Genomic DNA, 27,632 nt, shown 5'->3' on the forward strand with positions numbered 1-27,632 from the left:
AATAAGTCTCATGAGACTTGATGGTTTTAAAAGTGGCTTCCGCTTTCACTTGGCTCTCATTCTCTCTTGTCTGTCGACATGTAGGACATGCCTCTTGCCTTCTGCCCTGATTGTGAGGCTTCCCCAACCACGTGAAACAGTGAGTCCATTAAACCTCTTTTTCTTTATAAACTACCCAGTCTCAGATATATCTTTATCAGCAGCGTGAAAACAGACTAATACAGTGGCCATGAACATAAGGGTTAATTGTTTTTCCTCAAGGGAAAAGGGAAAAGGGTTCCTGGGACTCTCTTCCCTCTGCATTTAGTGCCTTTGATGTAAACAGGTATCAGTGAAGATCAGCCAATACCTTTGAAAGCAACAGAAAGATCACAGGGTTTGAGAAGGGGAGGGATGCGCTTGTCATCAGGATAGAAATGAGAGGCAGGAGAAGGAAATAAAGGGTATTCAATTAGGAAAAGAGGAAGTCAAATTGTCCCTGTTTGCAGATGACATGATTGTATATCTAGAAAACCCCATTGTCTCAGCCCAAAATCTCCTTAAGCTGATTAGCAACTTCAGCAAAGTCTCAGGATACAAAATTAATGTACAAAAATCACAAGCATTCTTGTACACCAATAACAGACAAACAGAGAGCCAAATCATGAGTGAACTCCCATTCACAATTGCTTCAAAGAGAATAAAATACCTAGGAATCCAACTTACAAGGGATGTGAAGGACCTCTTCAAGGAGAACTACAAACCACTGCTCAATGAAATAAAAGAGGATACAAACAAATGGAAGAACATTCCATGCTCATGGGTTGGAAGAATCAATATCATGAAAATGGCCATACTGCCCAAGGTAATTTATAGATTCAATGCCATCCCCATCAAGCTACCAATGACTTTCTTCACAGAATTGGAAAAAACTACTTTAAAGTTCATATGGAACCAAAAAAGAGCCCGCATCGCCAAGTCAATCCTAAGCCAAAAGAACAAAGCTGGAGGCATCACGCTACCTGACTTTAAACTATACTACAAGGCTACAGTAACCAAAACAGCATGGTACTGGTACCACAACAGAGACATAGATCAATGGAACAGAACAGAGCCCTCAGAAATGATGCCACATAGCTACAACTATCTGATCTTTGACAAACCTGACAAAAACAAGAAATGGGGAAAGGATTCCCTATTTAATAAATGGTGCTGGGAAAACTGGCTAGCCATATGTAGAAAGCTGCAACTGGATCCCTTCCTTACACCTTATACAAAAATTAATTCAAGATGGATTAAAGACTTATATGTTAGACCTAAAACCATTAAAATCCTACAAGAAAACCTAGGCAATACCATTCAGGACATAGGCGTGGGCAAGGACTTCATGTCTAAAACACTAAAAGCAATGGCAACAAAAGCCAAAATCGACAAATGGGATCTCATTAAACTAAAGAGCTTCTGCACAGCAAAAGAAACTATCATCAGAGTGAACAGGCAACTTACACAATGGGAGAAAATTTTTGCAACCTACTCATCTGACAAAGGGCTAATATCCAGAATCTACAATGAACTCAAACAAATTTACAAGAAAAAAACAAACAACCCCATCAAAAAGTGGGCAGAGGACATGAACAGACACTTCTCAAAAGCAGACATTTATGCAGCCAAAAAACACATGAAGAAATGCTCCTCATCACTGGCCATCAGAGAAATGCAAATCAAAACCACAGTGAGATACCATCTCACACCAGTTAGAATGGCCATCATTAAAAAATCAGGAAACAACAGGTGCTGGAGAGGATGTGGAGAAATAGGAACACTTTTACACTGTTGGTGGGACTGTCAACTAGTTCAACCATTGTGGAAGTCAGTGTGGCGATTCCTCAGGGATCTAGAACTAGAAATACCATTTGACCCAGCCATCCCATTACTGGGTATATACCCAAAGGACTATAAATCATGCTGCTATAAAGACACATGCACACGTATGTTTATTGCGGCACTATTCACAATAGCAAAGAGTTGGAACCAACCCAAATGTCCAACAACGATAGACTGGATTAAGAAAATGTGGCACATATACACCATGGAATACTATGCAGCCATAAAAAATGATGAGTTCGTGTCCTTTGTAGGGACACAGATGAAACTGGAAACCATCATTCTCAGTAAACTATCGCAAGGACAAAAAACCAAACACCGCATGTTCTCACTCATAGGTGGGAATTGAACAATGAGAACTCATGGACACAGGAAGGGGAACATCACGCTCTGGGGACTGTTGTGGGTTGGGGGGAGGGGGGAGGGACAGCATTAGGAGATACACCTAATGCTAAATGACGAATTAATGGGTGCAGGAAATCAACATGGCACATGGATACATATGTAACAAACCTGCACATTGTGCACATGTACCCTAAAACCCTAAAGTATAATAAAAAAAAAAAAAAAAAAAAAAAAAAAAAAAGAGAAATGAGAGACAATGTATAGCTTCTTTCTTCATTTGAAACTAAATGGACCTAGAAAAAAATTTTTAAAAACGGACAGAGATGAGAATGGTGGCAAATTCTCACGTCTGCACAGGAGAAGTTCTCAATTTTTAAGGGTAGCAGGTGAAGAATGGATTCTCTTACATCTTTTAAAGGACACACCAAATTTCTGTATTCTGTAACACAGAGGGCAGTGGAAGGATGCCCTATTTGCTCATTGTTTCACTTTCCTCCAGAAACAATGACCCTGAATTGCTGAAGAATCAAGTGGATGTTTGGGGGGCAGGGTGCTCCTTTCGGTGATGTAGCCACATGTATGACAGTTTCCACTATTGCTCACTCCTCTTCTCACCCTCTCCTTCCAAGTTTCCTCTGGTTAGCTCTCAATTTGCATATTTTATAACGCAGAGGTATTACTCCCTCTTTACTGTCTTGGCGCTGGAGACTGCATCTACCTAAGGAAGCTTTTAAAAACATTTTCTCATAAGATGAGTTACAATATTGGTTGTGATTATCAATGACTAGAAAGTGATATAATTGTTTATTTACATTTAAAGAAAAAAAACCAACATATGAGAAAGCGCTTGGTCACAGGGAAATTCTCAGAAGTGTTAGAAACAGGGGCCACCTAGAAATACTTCACAAAAATAATTATGTCAGCAAAGTCATAAACAGTTTAATGAACTGTGTTGCTACATACTCAAACCTAATTCCTCATACACTTTTTTTACTTTTTAATTTTGAAAACTTCCAAGCATACTGAAGTAAATAGCACAATGATCATCACCTAGCTTTAGAAAGCATCAGTGTCTTTCTATATGTATTTTACCTATTCTTTTTGCTATTTTACTTTTGCTGCAGTGTTTCATAATACTTCATAAATTATTCAATCTGCACTCAAAAAAGGCAGTTTACAAACCCATTGTGCCTTATCACATCTAAATAATTACAAAACTGGTAACATTTAATATCCAATATATATTTCAAATTCTCTGGTTATTTGAAAACTTTTCTTTCTTGTAAGATTAGGATCAGCTCAAGGTCCATTATATTTTCAAACACGTTTTTATTTTATATATGAAAGCTTTTAATTATTTCATGGCCTTGAAGTAAAGCTACTGAAAGCAAAATTCAAATACAGCAGAAGAATAATGCTGTGCGTCTCCGGAAAAGAGCCAGTTTGAAGAGTGGGCAGTAAGAAAAAGGAGTTATATCTCAGAAAGCACAGCAACAGCAAAATGCAATGATTAAAGCAGTATGCACCGCCTTAGAACCTGTGCAGATTTCATTGTTGGCTGCTTTTCAAACTTAGATCTTATTCTTAATTCTTTTAGCTCATTTTAACTCTTGGGTTACTGTTTTCATCTTTTTCTATGGTCACATTTTCTACATGTGTTTGTCTCTTGAAATACCATTTATTTTAAAGTAAATGTTATCATTTCAAAGGGAATATTTGTTTGATATTACTAGGATCTTTGATAACTAAACTGCTTTGGTAATATTTGGATTCCTCAACCTCCCTTTAGTGATTTTCTTTGTTCTTTTCTCTTTACTCTGAACTTGAAACTTAAAGTGTTTTCCCAAATGTTTCCAGTTGTCTTCAGAGTTCTACTCAATCTACAATCTCCTTTTGGGGTGAGTTCTCATTGTTATTAATGCTGCTATTAATACTCATGATTTTGGGGTAGTATTGATCATGTTCACCCATATTCTGGGTTTGCGTGATTACTTTGTCACCAAATTCTGTTTAAGATATTCACACATTTGTTCAGATTTTTATTTCACTATTTTAGTTTTTCTATAATTTTTAAGAAGGGTTTTAGGGAGATAGAGTGATTGTCATGTTCACGCCACTGGAAGAAATCTCATTATCCTATTGATAAAAATTGCTCACACTTGAGAACACTGAATTGTTATCTCTGGTATTAGTGATAACACACGATAAAACAAAAATCCTGCAGCCTTCATTCTGTGTGTTTGTGAGTGAGCATAGCCAGAAATCCCTGGAGAATATAATACCTATAAATATTAATATTTGTTTCTAAGTAAAAGTTGTAGTTATTCTAAAAATGTTAATATCACAATATAACTTGATGTAGTAACAATGAGCTTCAGGGATGTCATCTTTCCAAAGGAATGACTAAATCACTTTGTTAATCCCTTCATGTGCAGAAGAAGCAGAATAGAAACTGGGAACATCTCTTGGGATGTCAGCATGATCTCTGCTAGTCCTATTGGTGTTCATGTGAGTCTAGTGAGGACGTGATGAACAGTTTTCCATCATCACAGAAATTAGAAGAGATAATGAGTTAATGTAAAGATGTGAGAAGGGGCAAAATTTAATCAAACAAATGCACTTATTACACTACCTACAGATTATAGCCAGCTATCAAGGTACTATCACCAATCTTTCCCTGGCTACTTGTAAGCAAGTACAGAAGCCTCTGAGTCTGATAAGATTGAAATAAGGGATCAGCCATATTTACACATTACCAAAGATAACTTATGGGTGTTTTGTCCCAGTTTGCTAGTTTGCTACTTAGCCTAGTTTGTTTTTCTTTTTTTTTTTTTTTTGAGATGGTGTCTCACTCTATCACCCAGGCTGGAGTGCAATGGCATGATTCTGGCTCACTGCAACCTCCACCTCCCAGGTTCAAGCAATTCTCCCACCTCAGCCTCCCAAGTAGCTGGGATTACACGCACCCCCCACCACGCCTGGCTAATTTTTGTATTTTTTAAGTAGAGATGGGGTTTAACCATGTTGGCTAGGATGGTCTTGAACTCCTGACCTCAGGTAATTCACCTGCCTTGGCCTCCCTTTAATTCTTTTTGGACTACTAACTTAAAAATCCTAGGGTCCAGGCATGGTAATGCATACCTACAATCCCAGCTCCTCATGAGGCTGAGGTGGGAGGATCACTTGAGCCCAGAATTTCAAGACCAGACTGGGCATCATAGTGAGACTCCATCTCTATTTTTTTTTAAGACTCTTAGGATAATGGTATAACTGACAGAATACAAATGATAAGCTGGTCTGTGCATCTGATGAGGTACATTGTTATGGTTGGGTTTTGTTAGTTTAGAATGTTCTCAGACAATGCTGGGGCAGCATGAGGAAAGTTCAACAATTAGGTTTCACTCAACTTTCTGGTCTTCCTCAGTAGCACACAACATCATTGGCTGGTAGAGAAAGCAGCTGGAAATAGGTGGGTCTTATCATGCCTGAGAAGACATTAAAAAGGACTTCTTCAACAGTAAACCCCCTTTTCCCCACTGATTTCTTCTGACATCCTATGTGCATTTTCCTCTTTCATAAGCAACAAGTAGCCACTACTTTAAAAAATATATACTCAATACTTTTTAAGTTAGCAGTATATTTAGCTTATGCATATCTTTAGGTTACTTTCCTTGAACAGTTTTAAATATCTGAGCAACTACTGGCATTGGCATAAACACCTACCACTATCCACATGCTGATCCACTGATATTTGTTATTTAATATTTGGATCATATAAATTGTTATGATCACTGTGGGTCTCAACTGGTAACTATGAATTTAAATGCTTTACAATTTTTACTGAGAATCATGTGTGTGGAATTTTAACATCTTAATGCACACACTTGATCAATAGGCACCTATGCCGCATATTCAAAAATGTAACCCTCAATTCTGAAATGCCAATTGCGCCATGATCGTTCTACTTACTATACATGCATAGTCTTTTATGAGGGTGTTTTTGGGGGAGAGTGAAGAGAGTGGAGCTGGACACTTTTATAGAAAAATTATAATGTAAAAGTGAATAAATACACAAGCAACACACAGGTTCTGTACAACACCATTCCTTGCCTATTATGGTGTGAGTGATCTCCCATTTGCCAACCCAAATCTTTCATCAACGTTTTGATGTGGAGCCTCGGTGTCTATTCAGTGGACTTCTATGGATTGTACCAGGATAAAGAGATTCTCCAAATTTTCACCACTGAAAATTGAGGCAGGATGTTTTGTTCAGACTAAAAATTATATCAGAAAACAAGTGTATTCCACAACCATCAGAAGACAGCATCCAATAGGAATCTAAGTAAGACAGAAAAATGTCTCACTCATCCAATGGACCAGGGTACTTCATAGAGCCATTGCTGCTCCCATACTAGGATGTGCTTTAAGCCTGTGGTTTCACAACACCACTACCAGATCTTTTACCTAGGATCAAAGTAAGATAATTACAGGCTCAGGTGGGGAGCATGAAGTGTAACCCAGCACAAACCCCTTATTCCATACATAATGAATGCTAAAGTTATCCTATTATTGCTCTCTATATGGTTATTAGAATAGTGAAATAGAATTTATATAGACAGCATAGATATATTCCTGGGAGAAGAGGGTCAAGAAAGAAAAGAGCAAGAGCATTAAATCATTCCTAGGGTCAAGTAATTAACATATAGCTAATTTTCCAAAAAGGTCAGTTTCAGGTTTTCATATTAACAAAGAGAAAGTAAGAGATACAAATATAGCAGAAGAAAAATAAGATTTTACAGGAAGTACTTAAGCAGATGCATGGAAATTACTTAGCTGGTAAACATAAAGACATGAGGTGGTATCAAAGATTAAATTACAGCACTGTAGTGCCAAACAATTGATAAGTCTAACAATAGTGGCAAGTGATGGACCCAAATACCATTTTATTCAGCTAGTAATTGCTACATTTTCTTTCTGAGAAGGAGGTCACACTCAGAATTGTGAAATTACAGTAGCTAATTCAATTTACTACTGCTTAATTAAATGTTTAAAGTAAAATTTTCAATCAGGTATGGAAACTGTAATTGCTGAATTTGATTTGGAATGCTAACATCAGTTGTGGGTTTGGGGTTCTTATATCCTCAGCAACTGCAGAGGGATAGTGGCATCTACATGCATTGATTACCTTTTCATGAGATCTATAGCATTCAGGATAAGAGGTATCTTTACCTGCATTCACTAAACATTTTTTGAGCATCCTAACTGTTAGGTACTGTGGTAAGCAGTGAAGAACTCAGACATAAACAGATCACATTTTAGTGAGGAGGACTCACTGGAGTCCTGAACTTAAAATACTATTTAAAATACTGAACTTATGTAAAAAGCTTGCTGAACCTACAAGCCAGCATATAGACATATGCTGTCATCCTGTTGATTTTGGCTCAACTTCCTGGCCTGTGAAGATAATTTCAAACTCTGATTTTGTCATCCACTATATTACCTTCTGTCTCTCTTCTTTCTTTTTATTTATAAAATTGACATTTCACTTACATTATTGTCATAAATTTGTTTGCTGCCTCAGCATTCATTTTTAGGCTGGAAATAAGTTGTTTGAAACCCAGTTGTATCTCCTCACCTTAACTTTCCCTCCCATGTGGCTATTTGCAATATAGCCCACTTTTTTGTCATCCCAGTGACCCTAATCACAACAAATCCCACAGCTGCTGAAAGTAATAAAAACTATTGGTCAACACCAGAGTCATGTAAATAAGTCCCCTGCCTCAAGGATGTTTTCTTTAAACTAGCCAATCCATAGCCCCCACAGGAAAGCCTAAGAAACAAGGCTCGTGGCCCTTATTAAAGGCATGATCCTAGAGATCCTTTCTCTCCTGTTCATCACCAGATAGTTGAGCTCCATGTTGCCTTCATACTTCCCATTGGCCTTCCCTCTGGCACCCCTAATCTCCCTGAGAATGCTGAGCGATAAATTTATTTTGTGTTTTGCATTTTGATTTCACCTCCTCGTTGTGTCTCACTTGACACACACACACTCATACCTAACTCGCTCCCCCCTCCCCATCCCATCAGAGCTCTCCTAGAGTGTGGCTATCATGGCTTATGGCCACTGCCCACAGATATCTCGAGACCAAATTAGAAACAAACTATAAAGATAGAAACCATAAAAATGATCATTGAAGTAAATGATAAAGTTGAACTGCATAGTTTCCTGACTTTGGAATCAGGCAAAATTTTTTCTCCTCAAATTGTAATCTGTGAGGTGTGGAGAAACTTTACCAAACTGCCTTTATCTTAAGTCTGTTCAAATACAAACTAGCAAAGATAATATTTATCTCTGAGGGTTTATGTGACAATGAAACTGATGCTTCATTAGTGTATGCAAAATGCCTGGCACATTATTGGGACTAACTAAATAAGTAACCATGGCAGGTGTCAGAATCATTCTTTCTGACTATTCTTTATCTCTCATTCAAACATCTATTAAAATGACACCAGATTTCCAGTGTTATACCAGACACATTAAGATACATTTTTGAATTTATAATTAACGATGAGAGACATAAATAAGCAAAGAATCAATTAAAGCGATTGCATCATCAAGGAAGACATAGCATCAATCCATGTCATCTATATTTTTCTATATTATTCACAAATATGGTAGCATACACTTTTCAAAAAACAGAGAACTAGCTTCATTGTCTGAAGGTAAAGTTCAAATTTCATATGATAAAGATGAAGGCCCTTTATAGTAAAATTTAAATCTTTCAAATCTAACTTTAATTCACTCCCCTACTTATCTTCTATATATTCTCTTCTCCAATCAAATCAAGATCTCACCATTCCACACACATTTTATGTTCTCTCTTGCTGTCACAATTTTGCACATACTCATTTTTTTCCTCTATGTCTGCAACTTTCTTGTTCTCTTTCCCTGGCAAATTCATATTTCGAAAATGAATTTAAATGCATCCACTTTCATGAAGTCTGTCTGATTTCCTTAGGCAGAGGGAGACTTTTCCTCTAGATTCCTAAAACATGTCAATTTGCCAATAATTCAATAATTAGGAAAAAATATCAATCTTAATATAAATATTTTCTAATAACAGTATTCCTACAAGCAAAATATTTAATCATTTTCTATTGTTATATAACTATTTTGCTTCTTAAAAATTTTTTTCTCAGATATATTTGCTCAAGTAGTTTTAAAATCAATGACAAAAGTTGAATTACTGTGTCACTTATTATTTCTATCTACTTTCTTTGACACTGTTAGTTTGACTGATATTTAAAAATATAGAAGCATCTCAAGCTTTAAAGAAGAGATCTACTTGAGAATCAGAGAGTATTTATGTAATATATATACTCATCACGTTTCTTTTTATCTTAGTCTTCAGTTTGTTTTTTGATACATAAAGCATGTTTAATTTAAGAAGACACCCATCTGTGTGATATCTTCCAAGAAGCTAATGTATTTTGCTAATTTTTAGATTTTTATTTCTTTAAACAAGAGAGGTTTCATATTTGTGGCACAAATAATATGCTTTCCCTCTAAAGCAAATGTCTTAAAATTTACATTTTTACATGAATGCCAGATGTCTAAATTTTTATCTTGAAAAAATCATATTCAAAGCTGCTTCCACTACTCAAATACTTTTTTGACTTTTTTTTTGTTTGGAATAGTCTTGAAGACTCACTCACAAAAATCATTATTTTACCTGTATCTCCCTTTTTTCTTCCTAAGTAATTCATCACTCTGCTGATAACTTGCATTGTTAACCAGATTATATTCTAATTTCCCAAAGTTTAAATATATCTTCCAATTGTGAATATTTAAAAAATGTGAAGTACTTTTAAAAGGGGACTTAAATAATCATTAATAAGTTTCTAGGAAGACTTCTTAAAAGATAATAGAACTCATCTTTAATCATTAATTGTGTCTATCCAGAAAATCTACTTTATTGTTTTGATGCTCTGTATTTGTATGGCATTTTACAATTTAAAAATAACTTTTAAATTGTTATTATAACATATGTAACATATAGATGTTATAATAACATCTATAGAACAATTTAGAAGTTATTTTTAAATTGTAACATCTATATGTTACATATGTTATAATATGTATATATGTATATAACATCTATATACATGTTGATTCAACCTACACATCAGCCTTGTAATGTGTGCAGGCAGTTTTTAACATCTTTATCTGATGGATAATTGCATAGCCCTTAAAGTTATTGTGGTCAACCTGTCATGAAAAGGACAGTATGTGGTGAAACTGAAACTAGTACTCAGGGCTGCATTCCTAGTCTATTGTTAATTCTCATACTGTCTCCAAGTTTTTATGATTTCTTATCTGAAAATGCCTTCAGAACTGTGAATTAACTGACTTAGTAGCAGGCTTTGTAAATGTCTGTACTTTATAATGAGTTCTTATGCCTTTAGAGAAATATAATAGACTTCATTTTCTAGTACTTTATAAATTTTTCCACTAAGCTGTGTATTATCTATGATAATGAGCTCTCACGTTATATTGCATGTACCAGTGCTTTGGTAAACTTACTGTACTCTGGGGTTTTAAGCACCTCAAATAGTCTTCTGAATAATTAATTATTGAACTAACTGCTTGTGGTCCAACAAGGACATATCTTTCCAAGTCTTACAATACATTTTTTACCTAAGGATAAATATAAAAGATTAAAGAGCAAATCCCTTATTGTTTCATGATTCTTAAAGAACTTTAGTGACTGAAAAGGCATTGTTTTTACAAAATGAGTTAAGATGATTGATTTATTAAGTTCCTTGCTGTTTTTATGTATGTAACATATTGAATATCTTTAAGGTACTCCAGGGAAAATCCTAGTTAGGATGCTTACAAAAGTTTAAAATCTCTAAGGCAGCTTTAGAAAGTTCCTTGTTATGCCAGATGGTTTTCCAGAATTCTGAGATTATTATAGGATTCCCAGGAGCCTGTGAGGCAGATCAGAAATCTAAGTAGAATCTGGATCCCTTCTGCCACTCTCTGTGTGTACTTTTGACTTTCAGAAACTTGATTCGGTTCATTAGCAAACACCTACTTTATGCTTAACTATTTACCAGACACTTGGTAGGGTTGGCAACAAAAACGTGATTAATACAAGGCACTTACATTTAAATATCTTATCATCTAATAGGAGAAATAGGCAAGTAAACAATGAAACTAAATCTGGTAAGTAGGAGAGAAATATGTGCAAGATACGTGAGTGACAAAATGAGACTGGCAAAACTATACAAGAAACAGCTTCAACATCAACCCCGTTTACCTCATTTTTTTACCTGGAGCAATTTGGGGATGAGAATCACATTTATTCCACAAAGTGCTTCAGTGACTTAAAAGCACCACATCTAAATACCAGCATGGTGAGATTTCCTTGGGATTTAACTTGTTGTCCTGGTGTTTCAGATGCTGAAGATAAACAGAGAACCTTATCTAATATGATGCTGCTAAATCCTCTACTTTAGAATTGGATACTGGATATTTTTTTCCTTTTGTTAATGAAATAATGTAAAGCCAAATCATTAGCTTATTCTTTGTGTAGTATTATTAAATGTTTTCTTTAAATTATAACATAAAGTATAGTACCTTGGTACCAAAAAACTTACTCAGGGTTAAGTTAGGAATACAGATGCCATGTTAAGTATTTCAAGTAGAGCAAGATATTTAAAAGAGAGAGTTTGTGCAATATTTAAAATGGCTACAAAAGCAGAGATCAAGAAAGTCACTACTGAGAACATCAGCTTATTTTAGCACAATAAGTAGGGAATTATCAGGAAAATTCCTAGAAACCCAGAGAAACTGCAATTGGCTTCCAGAATCTTCCTGAGAACCCTTTAGAAAATGAAATTCCAAGATAATTAGATCAAGTTTTCTTCCTTGCCTTGAGGTAAGTGTTGTATGGGGTTTACACTGAATTAAAAATAGACCCTGTCATGTACCTGCCAAGATTACCCCAAACATATATCTATAAATTGGATTACCAATTTGATTTTTATTACATTTATCATGGTTTCCATGTTTGCATTGTAATTTTAAACTGAATACATATGGAAGAATGGGCGAGAATTACCATATAAATGGCAAGCCGCTTAATAGCTGCCACTTGAGTTTTATGTCAGAAAGCAACAGTATATAAAATGGTTCAGAGAAACAACAAAGATGATATTAGACCTAGATTTCAGCTCCATCTTTACCATTTATTAGCTGCATATTTTTGAGCAAGATATTTAAACATATTAATTCTTAGTTTTCACATCCAAAAATAATGGGATAATATTCTTTGAAATGCTTGGGCAGGTTAAAATAAATGATGCAGAGAGAATACTTAGCAGAAAACCTTCCATATAATAAGCACTCAGTAAGTAACAGACATTATCATTGGTTATTATCATCACAATCATCACCATTATCATATTTGTTGAATAAAACATAATTTTTTATTATCCAACCTGGAGCTTAGTCTGAAAATATGCTAAATTTAAAATAAAATGACAACTTTCGGGGAGATTCATGTACATTTGCGGCTTATAATTTAGGATAGTGAGAGTGTGGGGATGTTGAGTATTAGCCAAATAAAGAGGTATATATGTGTGTGCATGTGTGTGTTAATGTTTCAAAGGCTGTCATAAACAACAAGAAAAGCACGTTCAAGCTCAGAGATGTGTGAGAATAAGATATTTTGGGGAAACTGAAAACAGTTCAGTTTAGCTGAAATTTAAAGTTTGGTAGAGTACAGTGTGTTAGGTTTCTGCAGATAAATAGATATTTATTTATTTATTTATTTATAAGTATTGGCTCATTTGATTATAAAGGCTAATCCCACAATCTGCAAGCCGTAGACCCAGGAGAGCTGATGATATAAATTCCAGTCTGAGTGCAGGAGAAGACCAGTGTCCCAGCTCAAAAAGAGTCAGGGAGGGAGAATACATTATCTCTTACCTTGCCTTTTATTCTGTGTAGGCCTCCAAGGGATTAGATTCCCCACTCACATTAGAGAGAACAATTTGCTTCACTCAGTTTAGTGAATCAAATTTTTATCTCATTCAGAAATTCCCATGCAGACATGCTTAACCAAATATATGGGCATCCTGTGGCCCAGTAAAGTTGACATGTAAAATTAATGATCACATTTAGGGCATAAGGAAAAACAAGGATGCAACAATACATACAATTTATTAATTGTGAATCAAGCTGAAGACTTCAGATTTTATCTTAAAGGCAAACATGAGCCAATAAAGAATTTTTGGCAGTTTAGTGACAATATCAGATGTGTTTTAAGAAAGTTCCATCTGTTTGGTGTATGGAGAATGAATTACAGCAGAGGAAGACTTGAATCAGAGAAACAAAAATAGAGATAATTATGCTAATCTAGACAAGAAATGATGAGGGCTTGAACTAAAGCAGTGGTGCTAGGAGTGGAAGGGGAGGATAGATGAACCATATTTTAGAGAGGTTGGGATGGAAGCAGGAGCAGTATTACAAAAAAACAACAACAAACAAACAGAAGAGTCAAGGGTGACACCATGTTTCTACCTTGAGTTAGTTGTACTATCTACATATTCAGAGAGAGGGAACAGCAGGGTGATGGAGTAAAGCTCAGATCAGAGAAAGCTCAGCTTGATGTGTTACTGGGATATTATGGTGGAGGTATCTGGTAGATGCATGGACACTACCGCTTAGAAGACAGATCTACACTGGAGCTTTAGAATTATAAGTAGTCCACTTATAGGATGGTCATGGAATAAGTACTTTCTGAAAAATATTTAAATAAGGCCATGAATGGATAAAAAGGAAGAGTGGGAAGGGGGCAGGGTGGGGTCTGGGAGAGGGACTGCAAGAATATGCAGTCCCTCTCCCAGACCCCACCCTGCCCCCTTCCCACTCTTCCTTTTTATCCATTCATGGAAAACATCATTCTCAGTAAACTATCGCAAGGACAAAAAACCAAACACCGCATGTTCTCACTCATAGGTGGGAATTGAACAATGAGAACTCATGGACACAGGAAGGGGAACATCACGCTCCGGGAATGTTGTGGGGTGGGGGGAGGGGGGAGGGACAGCATTAGGAGATACATCTAATGCTAAATGATGAGTTAATGGGTGCAGGAAATCAACATGGCACATGGATACATATGTAAGAAACCTGCACATTGTGCACATGTACCCTAAAACCCTAAAGTATAATAAAAAAAAAAAAAGAATATGAACCCTGGTTTTAAAGAACAAAAGATAAGGGCAAAATAATATAAGAGCTTCTGCTTACCATCTCTGAAAGGAATCGTACTAATCTGTTGTCACGCTGCTAATAAAGACATACCTGAGACTGGGTAATTTATAAGGAAAGAGGTTTAATTGACTCACAGTTCCGCCTGGCTGGGGAGGCCTCACAATCGTGGCAGAAGGCAAATAAAGAGAAAAGTTATGTCTTACATGGTGGCAGCCAAGAGAGGGTGTGCAGGGGAACTGCTCTTTATAAAACCATCAGATTTCATGAGTCTTATTCACTATCATGAGAACAGCACGGGAAAGACCCACCCCCATGATTCAATTACCTCCCACTGGGTCCCTCTCACAACACGTGGGAATTATGGGAGCTACAGTTCAAGATGAGATTTCGGTGGGGACACAGCCAAACCATATTAAGAATAAAAACCAGAGTTCAAGGATTCTGAACGATAGGTCTTATATAATTCTCAAAATGTCGCTTTTTTATTTTTCTTGGTTGATGTTCCCAATCCATTTCACCACTCTGCTCATCAATAAAAAAATGAATACATTTTTGTAATTATTTTCAGGGCACAAAGTAAGAAGATGCTGGGAGACAGAAGCATTTCGCTCTGGAAGCAGTTTTGGTAAGAACAGGGCCAAAAGATAAGGTAGGGAGGGTAAATGAAATGAAGAGAAGGAAGCATTCTGAGTTTATACTCCAAAGGAGAAAGAAGAGCATTGCTGTCAAAACCAACACATTCCTAAGAGGCTAGTTTTCATGTCTAAGAGAAAGACTTAAGAAACCCTATAGATTTCCTTCTAGTTAGCATATGGTAAGAAAGAAGTGAATGAAGAAACCTCAGTTATGAAAACTGAGGGGGCATTTGGTGGGAACGTTCCTGGAATAACAGTTTTTAGAAACCAGATTGTAATGAAATAAGTACAGCAGGGTGAGAAACCCCTAGGACTCTACTTTCTAATGTATCTGTCCCTAATGGAAAACACAGGCTCTGGCAATTGAATTAAAGAGGTAAGAGATTCAGGCAATCCCTTAGCAGCTGATTTCTGATATTTATCACTGAAACCACCTTCCTTTGTATTTTATGAGTATCTCTTCATCAGGTAAGAAAATCATATTGCTTCTAGTTGTGGAAACTGCCCTTCAGCTTAACCTGATAAACTTTGCCTGGAATAAACTCTCATTGACTTCAGTTTAGAAATTAGAAGCTGTTATAAAATCTATGATGTCCCTTCAGGATAATACTTAAAGTATCAGACTGGGATATTTTCATACAGTACTCTTGGTCCAGAGTAAGTCCTTTGTCACTCACAGTACCAAAGACATTTTACTAATGTTCCAACATGGTAGTTTTCTTTTTCTTCTAAAGTAACTTCATTGAGATTGTTGTCTAATTTGAGTAGAAACTTATTTTTCACCAATAGTTTCTTAGGATGAATGAAATATTTTATCTCTGTATGAATACAGGTGAAACATTCAGGTTTGACAAACATGGTATCGTTTGGCTAGGGAATAAAATATCTGACTTTTTGTGGGAAAGTAACCTGTTCTCAATAGATTCTCAACTGGACTCTTTCTGTCTCTCTCAGTCTCAGTAATGCATTGTATACTTCTAGTCTCTTGACCTATAAAGGGCAATCTGATTCATTGGGAATGACAATACTTAACTCTCAAGAGTTTAATAACAACTTGGACCCCTATTTTCTACAATCCAGTCCCAGTTCTTTATTTCCAGAATTAAAAGTGTTGCCCCATCTCTGACATCATGCTTAGACATATCTTGAACAGCTCTTTCTCTTTCTCTGAGCCCCACACATACTGTCTCTATTCTTCCTGGTCATGATCACCATCTTCCCCCAGGTTGGTTTTTTTTTTTTTTTTTTTTGAGACAGAGTCTCGGTCTGTCGCCCAGGCTGGAGTGCAGTGGCGCAATCTCGGCTCACTGCAAGCTTCGCCTCCCGGGTTCACGCCATTCTCCTGCCTCAGCCTCTCCAAGTACCTGGGACTACAGGCGTCCGCCACCACGCCCGGCTAATTTTTTGTATTTTTTTAGTAGAGACGGGGTTTCACCATGGTCTTGATCTCCTGACCTTGTGATCCGCCTGCCTCGGCCTCCCAAGTGCTGGGATTACAAGCATGAGCCACCGCGCCCGGCCCCCCCAGGTTGGTTTTATGGCAAAGTTCCATGATGACTTCTGTTCCAATCCTCTCAGTGCTGCCTGGAGACATAGGCAGGTAAGAACAGGCTGATGTTTATGAGCCTAGATGAAAGAGTTCTGTGATGGGGGTTTCCAGTGAATCGATAATCATCTATTTTCAGTGAAGCACATAACATAAGGTATAAATGTGTAGTATTTTCAGACAAGGAATAAGGATTAGAAGGCTTATACACCTCCCAGCAGCAATAATAACTAATATTGACTACTGAGAACACGAGAGTCTCCTTTAAGTTAGGTCCAAATTAAATAAAGTGGAATGCGGGATATACCGGACACAGAGAAAGTGACAAAGATTCACTCTTTGACCAACCTCTAATCAGGATCCTCTGAACTCTCTTCTCAACTAGGCCCTGAATTTTTGGCTTAGGTGTTTGTCTCTGCCTTGCTCAATTTTAGCAAGAATTCCACTAAGCCAATTTAGCCAGAATACCCCATCCATGATATCTGATCAATCCCCAAACCTGATTAAATTCCTCATCCCCATCATCACCTAGGTCATGCCTGATCACGCTGATCAGTCTTCAGCAAGAATCTTGTTATTTTAGCCAGAATCTCTCCTTACCTCGATGTTTCCTTTTAGTAATTTTCCATCCACTGACCCTCACCCTACTTCTTTGCTATAAATTCCCACTATTCCTTGTTGTATTCAGAGTTTAGCCTGATTTCTCTTTTCTACCACAAAAACTCATGGTAGTCCTCCCCACCCTTGAAAAAAGTCTTCCCTACTCTCTTTAACAAGTGTCATGAATAATTTTTTCTTTAACAGTTATAGTGCTACAACTTGAATAGTATCAGAATGGACCCACAGAACCCATCACTCTGGACCTTAAGTTTACATTCTCACTGAAGCCTTTGTCTTCTCCTGATCAGTTGATTAGGAATCCATTGAGTGAGTCAGATTTCTGAACCATTGCTCTGGATAAACATTTGATGGAACTGAGAAGGTCAGATTTTAATTCTTAAGATTCTCAGTATACTCTTTGAAGCTGGGTTGGAGGCCTGGTTTTCTTTGTTTGAAAGTATCTTCTGATCTGGAAATGCATCCTTCCTGACCCCTCATTTAAAATTGGAATGATCTATTCCCTGACTTCTGGGATGGAGAATTTTTCTGAATATAGAATAGAGAGGCTGTTTCAGAGTCCTCTCTATTTTCTCTCTTTGATTCTGCCTCTACTATGGGAACTTATTGGTAAAATAACCCCCTCCCCCACAAACTCCTGCTGTCTATGTACTCTGCCAATCTGCTCACTTTCTTGTTGGTATAATTTTGCTCTTGATAATTTGGTATTTCAGTGGCCTCTTTGAGAAACCTAAGATCTTGCCAAACTGGCTCCTCTGAAACCTCTCCCTTATCATCACCTCTTCTTCTCCTCCCTTCTCCTCTTACCACCTTCTCTCTTCCTTTCAGTTGCCTTGATACCTTTGATATGTCCCACTTAAACTCCCTGCTCCTCAACCTTCTGTCCACACCTGTTAGGCTTTTCCTTTCCTGAGCTTCCTCCAGTCACTTGAACATTAGGTCCCTTGCCCTCATCAGAACCTCTCAAGAGGCTCAGGGTATCCTCAAAGGCAGCTACCTGAGGCTGAAAAGGAAAAAGGCTAATTTTAAATGAACCGGGCATTTTGTGAACTCAGATGGGCTTTGAAGACCTCTAGACAGTTGTTTTTTGTCTCTTCAATAGCCTATAGCATCTATATGAATATATATATCTGGGCAAAAGAAAATCTTAAAAGCCTTCTCCATGGATATCAGTTTAAAAAGATAAACAGGCTTTATCCATTATTAAGTAGGTAAACTTGTCCCATTTTTTGTCAGAAATGTAATTCATATACATATAAAATTCATACAATTCATATAAAATATAAGGTATAGATAAACAAGTGTCACTTGATTCATGGATAAAATTTTAGAATACAAGCTACCTCTGTTTGCGTTCATCTGTATGTATCTGTATGCATGTTATGTATATGTGATACTTTTCCTACCTCTGGATGATGTTCCCAAATTATAAAATCACTTAATGGAGTTCTATTCAAATGGGCTTAGAGATGAACACTTACATAAAAATTTCTTAAATTCTCAGAAATATAGGAATAAACTAGGTGTTTTTCAAATGTGCATGGGTTGAGTATATCTTTGGTAAGTAGGATTAATTTCATATTGTTGTTTAAAAAATGGCTATGTCTTCTGAGTAATTAGAACTAAGTATAATACAAGCATGCATGTATAGTCTATTTGGGCTTACTAGGCAAATAAGGTTAAAAAAAGGAAAATAACTTGAGATGATGGTTAGCATTGTTTGGTGTTATAGTATGTCTGCCTGAAAACACTTTTCAAAACCATTTTTAGTTTTTAGAAACCTTAGAGTTATGCTAGGTTAAACAAAGTAATAGACATTTATTAATAATTTCTAAGTAAGATAAACTATGGAAACATTCACTACTAAGCACAAGTTTAAGTTTATAGACTTTGGGCATCTTATTTTTATATGATATAGAGACACAAAATTCATTTGAGTCTGTTACTACACATGTTCTTTTTGCCATGTTGAAATACTGCGTACAAAGTAGAAGGTACTTATAAAATTGTGAAATGACATATTCATAAAACTTTCTAGCCTGCTACAGAATACTGGTACGTGAGAGATAATTCAAAATGGCCTTCTTCCTAGTTTTTCTGTAAAAGAAAAGTTAGTGATGGTTAAGAATTTTAATCAACATATTTAATTAAAGCTATTAGAAATAATAAGGGTGAAAATAAGCAACTTTGCACAAAAAGTATGAGGTTTGAAGAATGCGTTTTTGTTCAAGAAAAAAAATGTAATTTTACATCAAAGTAGAACCTAAAGTAGAACCAGAACAAGAAAGAGGAAAATGTAGCAAACAAACACACAGAAACAAAATCACATGGATGAATATAAGAAAGTTGTAAAAAATTTACAGAAAAGAGATCTCAAGTAGTCAAGCTAGCTAAGATTTGGATTTATGTCTTTTTTTTTTTCTGAATGAGTCTTGACATCAAAAGTATACTAATGCAAAACCCGGATTTGTTTTTCTCTTTGTTAAAATGAAAATGTTTTCTTTGATTATTGGTCTCTTAATAAGAGACTGTAAAAGGGTTTTTCCATTTTCAGTAACTTGCTTAGGAAACCAAGATTCTGTGTCTTATTAGAATAATTTCCTATGTTTTATGTTAACCTTTATCATATCCTTAGTTGAGAAGGCTGAGACTTCATACTTTTTAAAGCAGTAAAGTGTTTAAAAAATATTTTTGAATATTTTGCCTTTCTAAAATCAAATCTTAAATGAAATCCTCTTGTTCTTGAACAGACTTTGAAATTTCCCATAGGTCTTCAATGGATTTATTCTTTCACTTTTCAGAAAAATGTTAAAAACGATTCACTTTATTTGATATGTTAAATTGCATAAAAGGCATTGGCAAATGAGAAAAGATGTTTAATCTTCCCTATGTTCATTTGTATGGATAAATACTATTAAAATAAGTATTTCAGAAATTGTCTGAAGTTTAGGGAAATTTGTCAGCACTCTTGTTGTCAAGATACGTTCAATATCATGCTATCAGTCACAAATCTGGTTATTACTTTAAGATATTATATTTCCCAGAAACAACCACATTTTCTTGTTAAATAAACTCTATAAAATTTTAAGCCATGGCCATTTTAAGACTTTTTTGGCATTCACAAATAGTTTTTGTTTTATTTATTCTGATGCTTTCCAAAAGTGCTTGCAGTCAAAAAGGAAATGTTTATTTTTTCTTCCCATCTTATCCCTCCAAAGTTTAGAAACTGTTTCTGAATATTTTTATTTTCATGGCAATATAGTTAGTTGCATAAGCATAATAAGAACATATTCTCCTTATAGCAGGACATAATTGGAAACACTGATTATATAACTAAGGCTTTTGACAGGAATGTCACATTTGAGAATGAGAATGTGCATAGAATCTGAGTTAAGGAACTAAAGTTGACTTTATGGAGCCAAAATATATAAAATTATCTTGGACAACCAGACTAGTACCTGGCTTATAGGGTTCTCAGCCTTACAGATGAATAATGAAGGTCGCTTCCTGGCAAGGCAAGGATACTCAGAATGTCTTGAGGACCTTGAGAAGGGAGGAATTTATCCAGATCTATAGGTATTGCAGGTGAAATCTCATGATAAGTTCTTGGCTTGGCTTCTTAAATTTAAGTGGCTTCTAAAAGGCTAATCTGAGATTCTTTATGGAAATTTCTAGCAAAGCAAATTCAGAAGGCCTATGTGGGCAATTACCATTCTTATTACCCTTATGCCAATAATTAGGCTACATCTAATGAGATCAGACTTATTTGTAAATAAAAATAATCTTACTTTGGTTATAGTTGATCAAAAAAGAGGGCTACCAGAGAAAGAGTTTTTCCCCCAGCAGAAACTATACCATACCACTGTGAAGTCTCAATTCTTCTAGTTTCCTCCGATATCTGGCTACAACTCTTCAAACTAACACTCCCAATTTTTTTTTTCCTACCGTCCTGATTTGGCCTCACTGAAAACTAAAATTTCCTTTTTCCTTAAGGCTTGCAAGTTGAAGCTGATTGACTTAAAATGAAATAAACTCCATAGAAATCATCATGATAGATCATAGATGGGCAACCTTGGCACCTGTTGCTGTGTGGACCATTTAAAAAGTCCACTGAAACCTCCAATGGCATCACCAAAGACATTCAAACTACAAACCAGGAAATTCAGTGGGTTACCTCTTCCATCCTCACTCCACCATCTAAAGAGGCTTCAAGCCCATCACCTATCAATATAAATCTAGACTGGCTTCCCTCTGGCCTCAGAAACTGGGTTTGTAACTATTAATCTTTTTTTTTTAAATTTTCATAGAAACTTTCCTCATTAAATGCCTGACTGCTCATGCCATCCAGCAAGTACCTTTATTACCAATTCCTATCAGATGGTTCATCTACTCCTTAATAAACTGGAGGTGACTGAATGAAAAAATGGACTTACATTCTTCACAGAAAAGAAAAATGTATATTCTTTCTTTGAATAAGATGGAGGGACTAACAAAGATTCTCTCCTCGATCAAATCTGAATCAGGCCTTTTCTGAAGTCTCTTCTCAAGTAGGTCCTGACATTTGGGCCCCCATGTTCATTTCTACATTGACCAATTTTAGCAAGAATCCTGCTAAGTCAGTTTAGTCAAAATCCTGAATCCTGTTGGTAAGTGACCACCTTCAATATCTAATCATATTCCTCACCTCACCTTATCCCCTAGTCTGTCACTCTGGCATAGCTTCAGTAAGAATATTATTTGGTCAATTTAGCCAGAATCTCTTACCTCTGATGTTTCCCCTGAGTAACCCTGAGTAATTTTTCTTCCAACGACTTCAACTCTACTCTTTGGATATAAATTCCTACTTTTCCTTGTTGTATTCTGTGTTGACCCTGATCTCTTCTCTACAACTAAACTTCACTGTAGTAGTCCCCTTGAAGAAAATATTTCTTATCTTTTTAACAAATGTCATAAATATTAGGTTGGTGCAAAAGTCATTGCAGTTTTGGCCATCACTTTCAATGGAAAAAACTGCAATTGCTTTTGCGCCAATCTAAATTTTATCTAACAAAATATTCCTTTCTGCTGAAGCCCTCTGTGGAATAGAGAGCGTACTTTTTCTGTGTGTCTCTGGAGAACACAGTCACAACTAATGAGTTGAAGTTAGTAAGAAGAATGATTGTGAATCTCTCTCTTTCTCTCTGTGTGTGTGTGTATGTGTATCTGTATTTATATCTGTTCTTGTATCTGTATATAAGAACTTCCTGATCATTTGAAGGGTATAAAAAGTAAACTTGTGTTGTGAAATAATGGTCTCCTTCATCCCTGGGAAGTTCAAAGAGAGGCTACTAGTCAGGAATACTGCAGACAGTATTTCTTTATTAGGTGGATGGCTGGGTTGGACATATTAAAAATAAATATATAAATAAATCCCCAAAGTCCAGCATTTTGGATTCCAGTTTCCACGGTTCAATTAGAGTCAGTGCAGACCATGGAAAAGATTATTAGATTTTGAGTCAGAAGAGCTGTCGTCAGTTCCTAGCTCTGTTATTAATTAGGAATGTGACTTTGAATAAGTATGTACTCTCACTAGGCATCATTTCTTTCATCTGTAAAATGATGGCAATGATATCTGTCCACCAGGAAGTGCAGGTAAAATTAGAGAACATGTGAAACACCTAGGACATAGTCCGTACAGAATGGATCTTCCCATTAATTCTACAGGTGTAGTTTCTGGGACAGTTATCACCCAGGCAGTATTCTAAACTAGGAGGAGAGAGAGAGGATGGGAAGTATAAAAAGCACAGATATCCGGGGAGCATAATTGGCAGTAAATACCGCTCTACACTACCACATGGCCTTTCTGTTTCGAATCCTACTTATGCCAGGATAAAATTGTCAAAATCATGACAAGCAGATTACTTGTACTTTCAGTTCAAATATCAGTTACCGAACTAACCAATAGACAATAGAAATGCATCAAGCATGCAGTTCACAAAGATTTGCTGAGTGCCTAGTGGCAGCCAGATGCTGCATCCCATTCTTCTATTTGGGGGTGTGGGGAAACAGCTATGGCCCAGAGGTAATGTACAGAATAATGAATTAAGATTTTAAAAGTATATTTCAAAAATAAACAGCCTTTCTTGAAATATATAATTAATCTTATTCTTGCTTTCAACATCTTCTTGGTAAAGATCATTGCGGCAAGGGAAGCATCATGCCTAATTACTTTAAAATTGTCTTTTTATAGGAAGCACATTAATATGTATTATATCACTACCGTCCTCAAAGTGAAAATAAAAGTTTTACCTGCTTTTCTTTTAATAAGACTTACTTTTTACAGATCTTTTTTTCCCTTAAATTTACACAAATAATTTGGGCAGAATTTTAGCCAAACAAATTTTAAAACACCCCATAAACTCTACAAAATGAATCAGGGAAAAAGGGATGGGGAGAAATGGAAATAAACCAAGCTTACAGCACATTCAGCATGAATCATGAAGTCGGCTCACTCTGACCTGCTTCCTCACAGTTGTGTGGTACCTGTTGTCCCAGCATCATGTAGCCCCTCTACTTCCCCTTAACTGCTCTATAGACAACAACTTGAAAATTATGAAACATTGTTTTCCCTTTGAGATATTTTTTCAGGTCCTGCATACTGATGGAATTACTACACCAGCTTGTCTGTAGGACCCCACTGGTGCCAGCTGGTCTGAAGGATACCACTGACTCAGCTGATCTGAGGGTGACCATGAGAAGTGGACTCACCGAAGAATGCAGTTTCTATATCATGATGATTTCACCCTCCTTGCTCTGAACAATCAACAATCCCAATTCTCCAATCCTTCACCCTCAACGATCCCCTTAAAAATCCCAGCCAAGAACTCTTTGGGGAGATGGGTTTGAGGATGTCCTCCCATCTCCTTGCTTGGCGCCCTGCAAAAACTAAACTCTGTCTCTGCTGCATCCCTGCTGTCTGTGTCAATGGTCTGTTACTGTGCAGTGGACACATGAACCTGTTGGTCCTATAACAAGTAGATGAGTCCTCAGCAATTTGTTAGGAAACATTCTTAAATAAAAGAAAAAAAAAAAGATTTTTAAAGACGGACAAAATACACCACATTGTTAACAAAACTATTTTTACATCTTTTTAAATTGAAGGCTGTATCAGTTGGGGTTCAGGCAGGAAACGAAGACCACAAATTAATTTGAACAGAACATTTTATGTAAAGAATGAGCCTGGCCAACACAGTGAAACCCCATCTCTATTAAAAACACAAAAAATTAGCTGGGCTTGGTGGCAGGCACCTGTAATCCCAGCTACTCGGGAGGCTGAGGCAGGAGAATTGCTTGAACCCGGGAGGCAGAGGTTGTGGTGAGCTGAGATCGCACCATTGCCCTCCAGCCTGGGCAACAAGAGCAAAACTTTGTCTCAAAAAATAAAAAAAAAGAATTATTAACCAATTATCTCAGGACTAACTCAGGATTAACTAGTAAGTGCTAAAGATAGTTCTAAAAAACATAGGAAAAGCAGATATGGGGAACCAACTTATACTTAGGGCTGATGCAGAGTACCCAAGTGTGAAAGCAAAATATCTTGGGCCCCCAAATCACTATGCTAAATGGAAAATTCAAGCTGGGAACTCAAAGCCATCTTTCTGCTCACTGAAATAAATGCATATCTGATTGCCTCCTTTGCAAAGGCTAATCAGAAACTCAAAAGAATGCAACCATTTGTCTCTCACCTACCTGTGACCTGGAAGTCCCCTCCCCACTTCAACTTGGCTCACCTTTCTAGACCAAACCAATGTTCATTCTACACATATTGATTGATGTCTTATGTCTCCCTAAAATGTATAAGACCAAGCTGTGCTCTGACCATCTTGGGCACATGTCATCAGGACCTCCTGAGGCTGTGTCATGAGTATGTGTTTTCAACCTTGGCAAAATAAACTGTCTGAACTGACACCTGTTTCAAATTTTCAGGGTTCACACAAGGAAGAAAAAAATTTAGAAGATACACTCCCTACTCTAAGGTAGGGATCCAGATGTCATTGGAGAAGGAGTGACTGTAGCCTACTGGATAGTTGAGTATTACATGGAGGCATCACAGGCTGAGGCTGGTAAGCAGGAGACTGCCCATTGGAGTGCTGACAAAACTTTCCAGGAGGCTGCCTTCTAGGGTACTGAAAGTCACTAGCAAGCTGCCACTAGGACAACTCTGAGACAGCTGGGAAGCCAGCTGTGGTGCTGGTGGAGCTTGCTGGAAATCCTACTGTGGAATTTGCACTGAACTTCCTGGAAAACTGGCTGTGGTATGTGTGGAATTTGTTGAGAAGGCTACCTGCTGAAATTAGACTGACCTCCCTAAAAAGCCCTCTAGGATGCTGACAGATCCATGGGGTTTCAGGGCAACTCACGGAGAGGTAAATATCACCAGGTGCCCTGCATAGAGATCAGCACTGCAGCAGTAACAAAAGAGGAATACAGTGAAACCAGAAAGAGAAGCCCCTTCCTCTGTAGTGTCCCTCCAGCGTCCTCTACCAACAATTATAGTTTAACATCACACCAACTGGCAAAAGACCTATGTTTACAGGATGTGGATCCAGTATCAAAAAGCAGGCAATAAAGGATGGATTTGTTGCTGAGAGGCAATTTGTTGATAACTGACATAAACAACACTAATAGCTTTCATTGGTGGAAATCTAGGTTGGTTGCAATGAATTATACAAATTAAAAGAAGTCTGCAGTCTTCCACGATAGTTGAACTAATTTACACTCCCACCAACGCGTAAAACCATTTCTTTTTCTCCATAACCTTACCAGCATCTGTTATGTTTTGACTTTTTAATAATAGCCATTCTGACTGGTGTGAGATGGTATCTCATTTGGTTTTGATTTGCATTTGTCTAATGACCAGTGATCTTGAGCTTTTTTATCATACGGTAGTTGGCTGCATTTATGTCTTCTTTTAAGAAGTGTCTTGATCACGTCCTTTGCCCACTTTTTAATGGAGTTGTTGGTTTTTGTTTTTGTTTTGTAAGTTTAAGTTGCTTACAGATCCTGGATATTAGACCTTCATCAGATGCATAGTTTGCAAAAATTTTCTCCCATTTTGTAGGTTGTCTGTATACTCTATTGATAGTTTCATTTGCTGTGTAGAAGCTCCCTAATTAGATCCCATTTGTCAGTTTTGCTTTGTTGTAATTGCTTTTGGCATCTTTGTCATGAAATCATTGCCTGTGTGTATGTCCTGAATAGTATTGCCTACAATAAAGTATAACAGATAAAATGCAGGGGTATCACTGACCTAACAACTCACATACTCTATGTTATCTATGGTTACCTAACAATTCACCCCAAAATTTAGGAGCTTAGAACAACACACATTTATTCTCTTGCAGTTTCTGTAGGTCTAGACTCTGGGAATGGCTTAATGAGTCTTCTGCTTCAGGGTCTTTTATAAGACTGCAACTGATGTATATTGAGACCATGGTTTTCTTTGAAGGTTTGAATGTTTCCAAAATTATGCACATGGGTCTTGATAAATTGATATTCTCAAGGATATGTGGATCAAGAGCTTCACTTTCTTACTGGCTGTTGGCTGACATCCACTCTTAGCTCCTTGCCACATGAGCCTCTCCATAGGGTGGCTCAAAACATGGCATTTTGTTTCATCACAGCAAGTACATGAGCTGAGTCAGAAAGAATGCCAGAAGATAAAAGTCAAAGACTTTTGTAGTCTAATTTTGGAATTGCTATTGCCATATTCTACTTGTTAGGAGAAAGTCACTAGGTCTATTCCACACACAAGGGAGGAATAGCACAAAGTTATAAGGAAATGAAGATCTTTATAAGTCATTTCAAAAGCTGTCTACCACAAAGTATCTTATGAGGATTGAATAAAATAATGGCTATGAAAATACTTAACATAGAAGGTTTTTTTTGTAATGATTAGGGTTATTAGTCCACAAGGTATAGTTTTTTTCTAATTTCTAATTTGAATTTCTGTTCTAGTAAATTAACTGGTTCTCTCATTGCATTTTATAATTGGAAGTTGACTTGGCACTAGTTAGTTACACTCTGGGAATTAGAAAGAACCATGCTGAATCCCTGAACACCAGGCGCTAAGGTTGGTGTAATTATTTCCAGTGTCAGGCATTGCAGGTTTTTACAGCCTGGACATAGAAAATTGATTCCACATTATTTTCTCATTTATTTGTTTTGTGACTGGCTCAGTCTTAGAGCCAAACTTTTGCTGAACATCTTGTCTGTTAAGCCAATTCCTTTGGCCAGCCTTCTGAGAAAGTACTACACTTGACACAGGGCTTACTTTTCTCTGTTTACAGTATGTGTGTGC

The 27,632-nt window shown here is 36.7% G+C and overlaps 1 protein-coding gene and 1 long non-coding RNA gene across 2 annotated transcripts in view; one reads left to right on the top strand and one right to left on the bottom strand.

Moving 5' to 3' along the window:
• Positions 1-27,632, bottom strand: part of SMC2 (structural maintenance of chromosomes 2) — a 436,171-nt gene that overhangs the window by 377,331 nt on the left and 31,208 nt on the right. The window lies entirely within an intron of this gene.
• On the top strand, positions 59-26,675 carry LOC129479084 (uncharacterized). The gene is made up of 3 exons (XR_008656547.2): positions 59-139; positions 15,063-15,119; positions 25,259-26,675. It is a non-coding gene; the product is annotated as an uncharacterized lncRNA (long non-coding RNA).

The sequence above is a fragment of the Symphalangus syndactylus genome, chromosome 3 (genome assembly GCF_028878055.3).
Source record: "Symphalangus syndactylus isolate Jambi chromosome 3, NHGRI_mSymSyn1-v2.1_pri, whole genome shotgun sequence".
NCBI classification, from domain to species: domain Eukaryota; kingdom Metazoa; phylum Chordata; class Mammalia; order Primates; family Hylobatidae; genus Symphalangus; species Symphalangus syndactylus.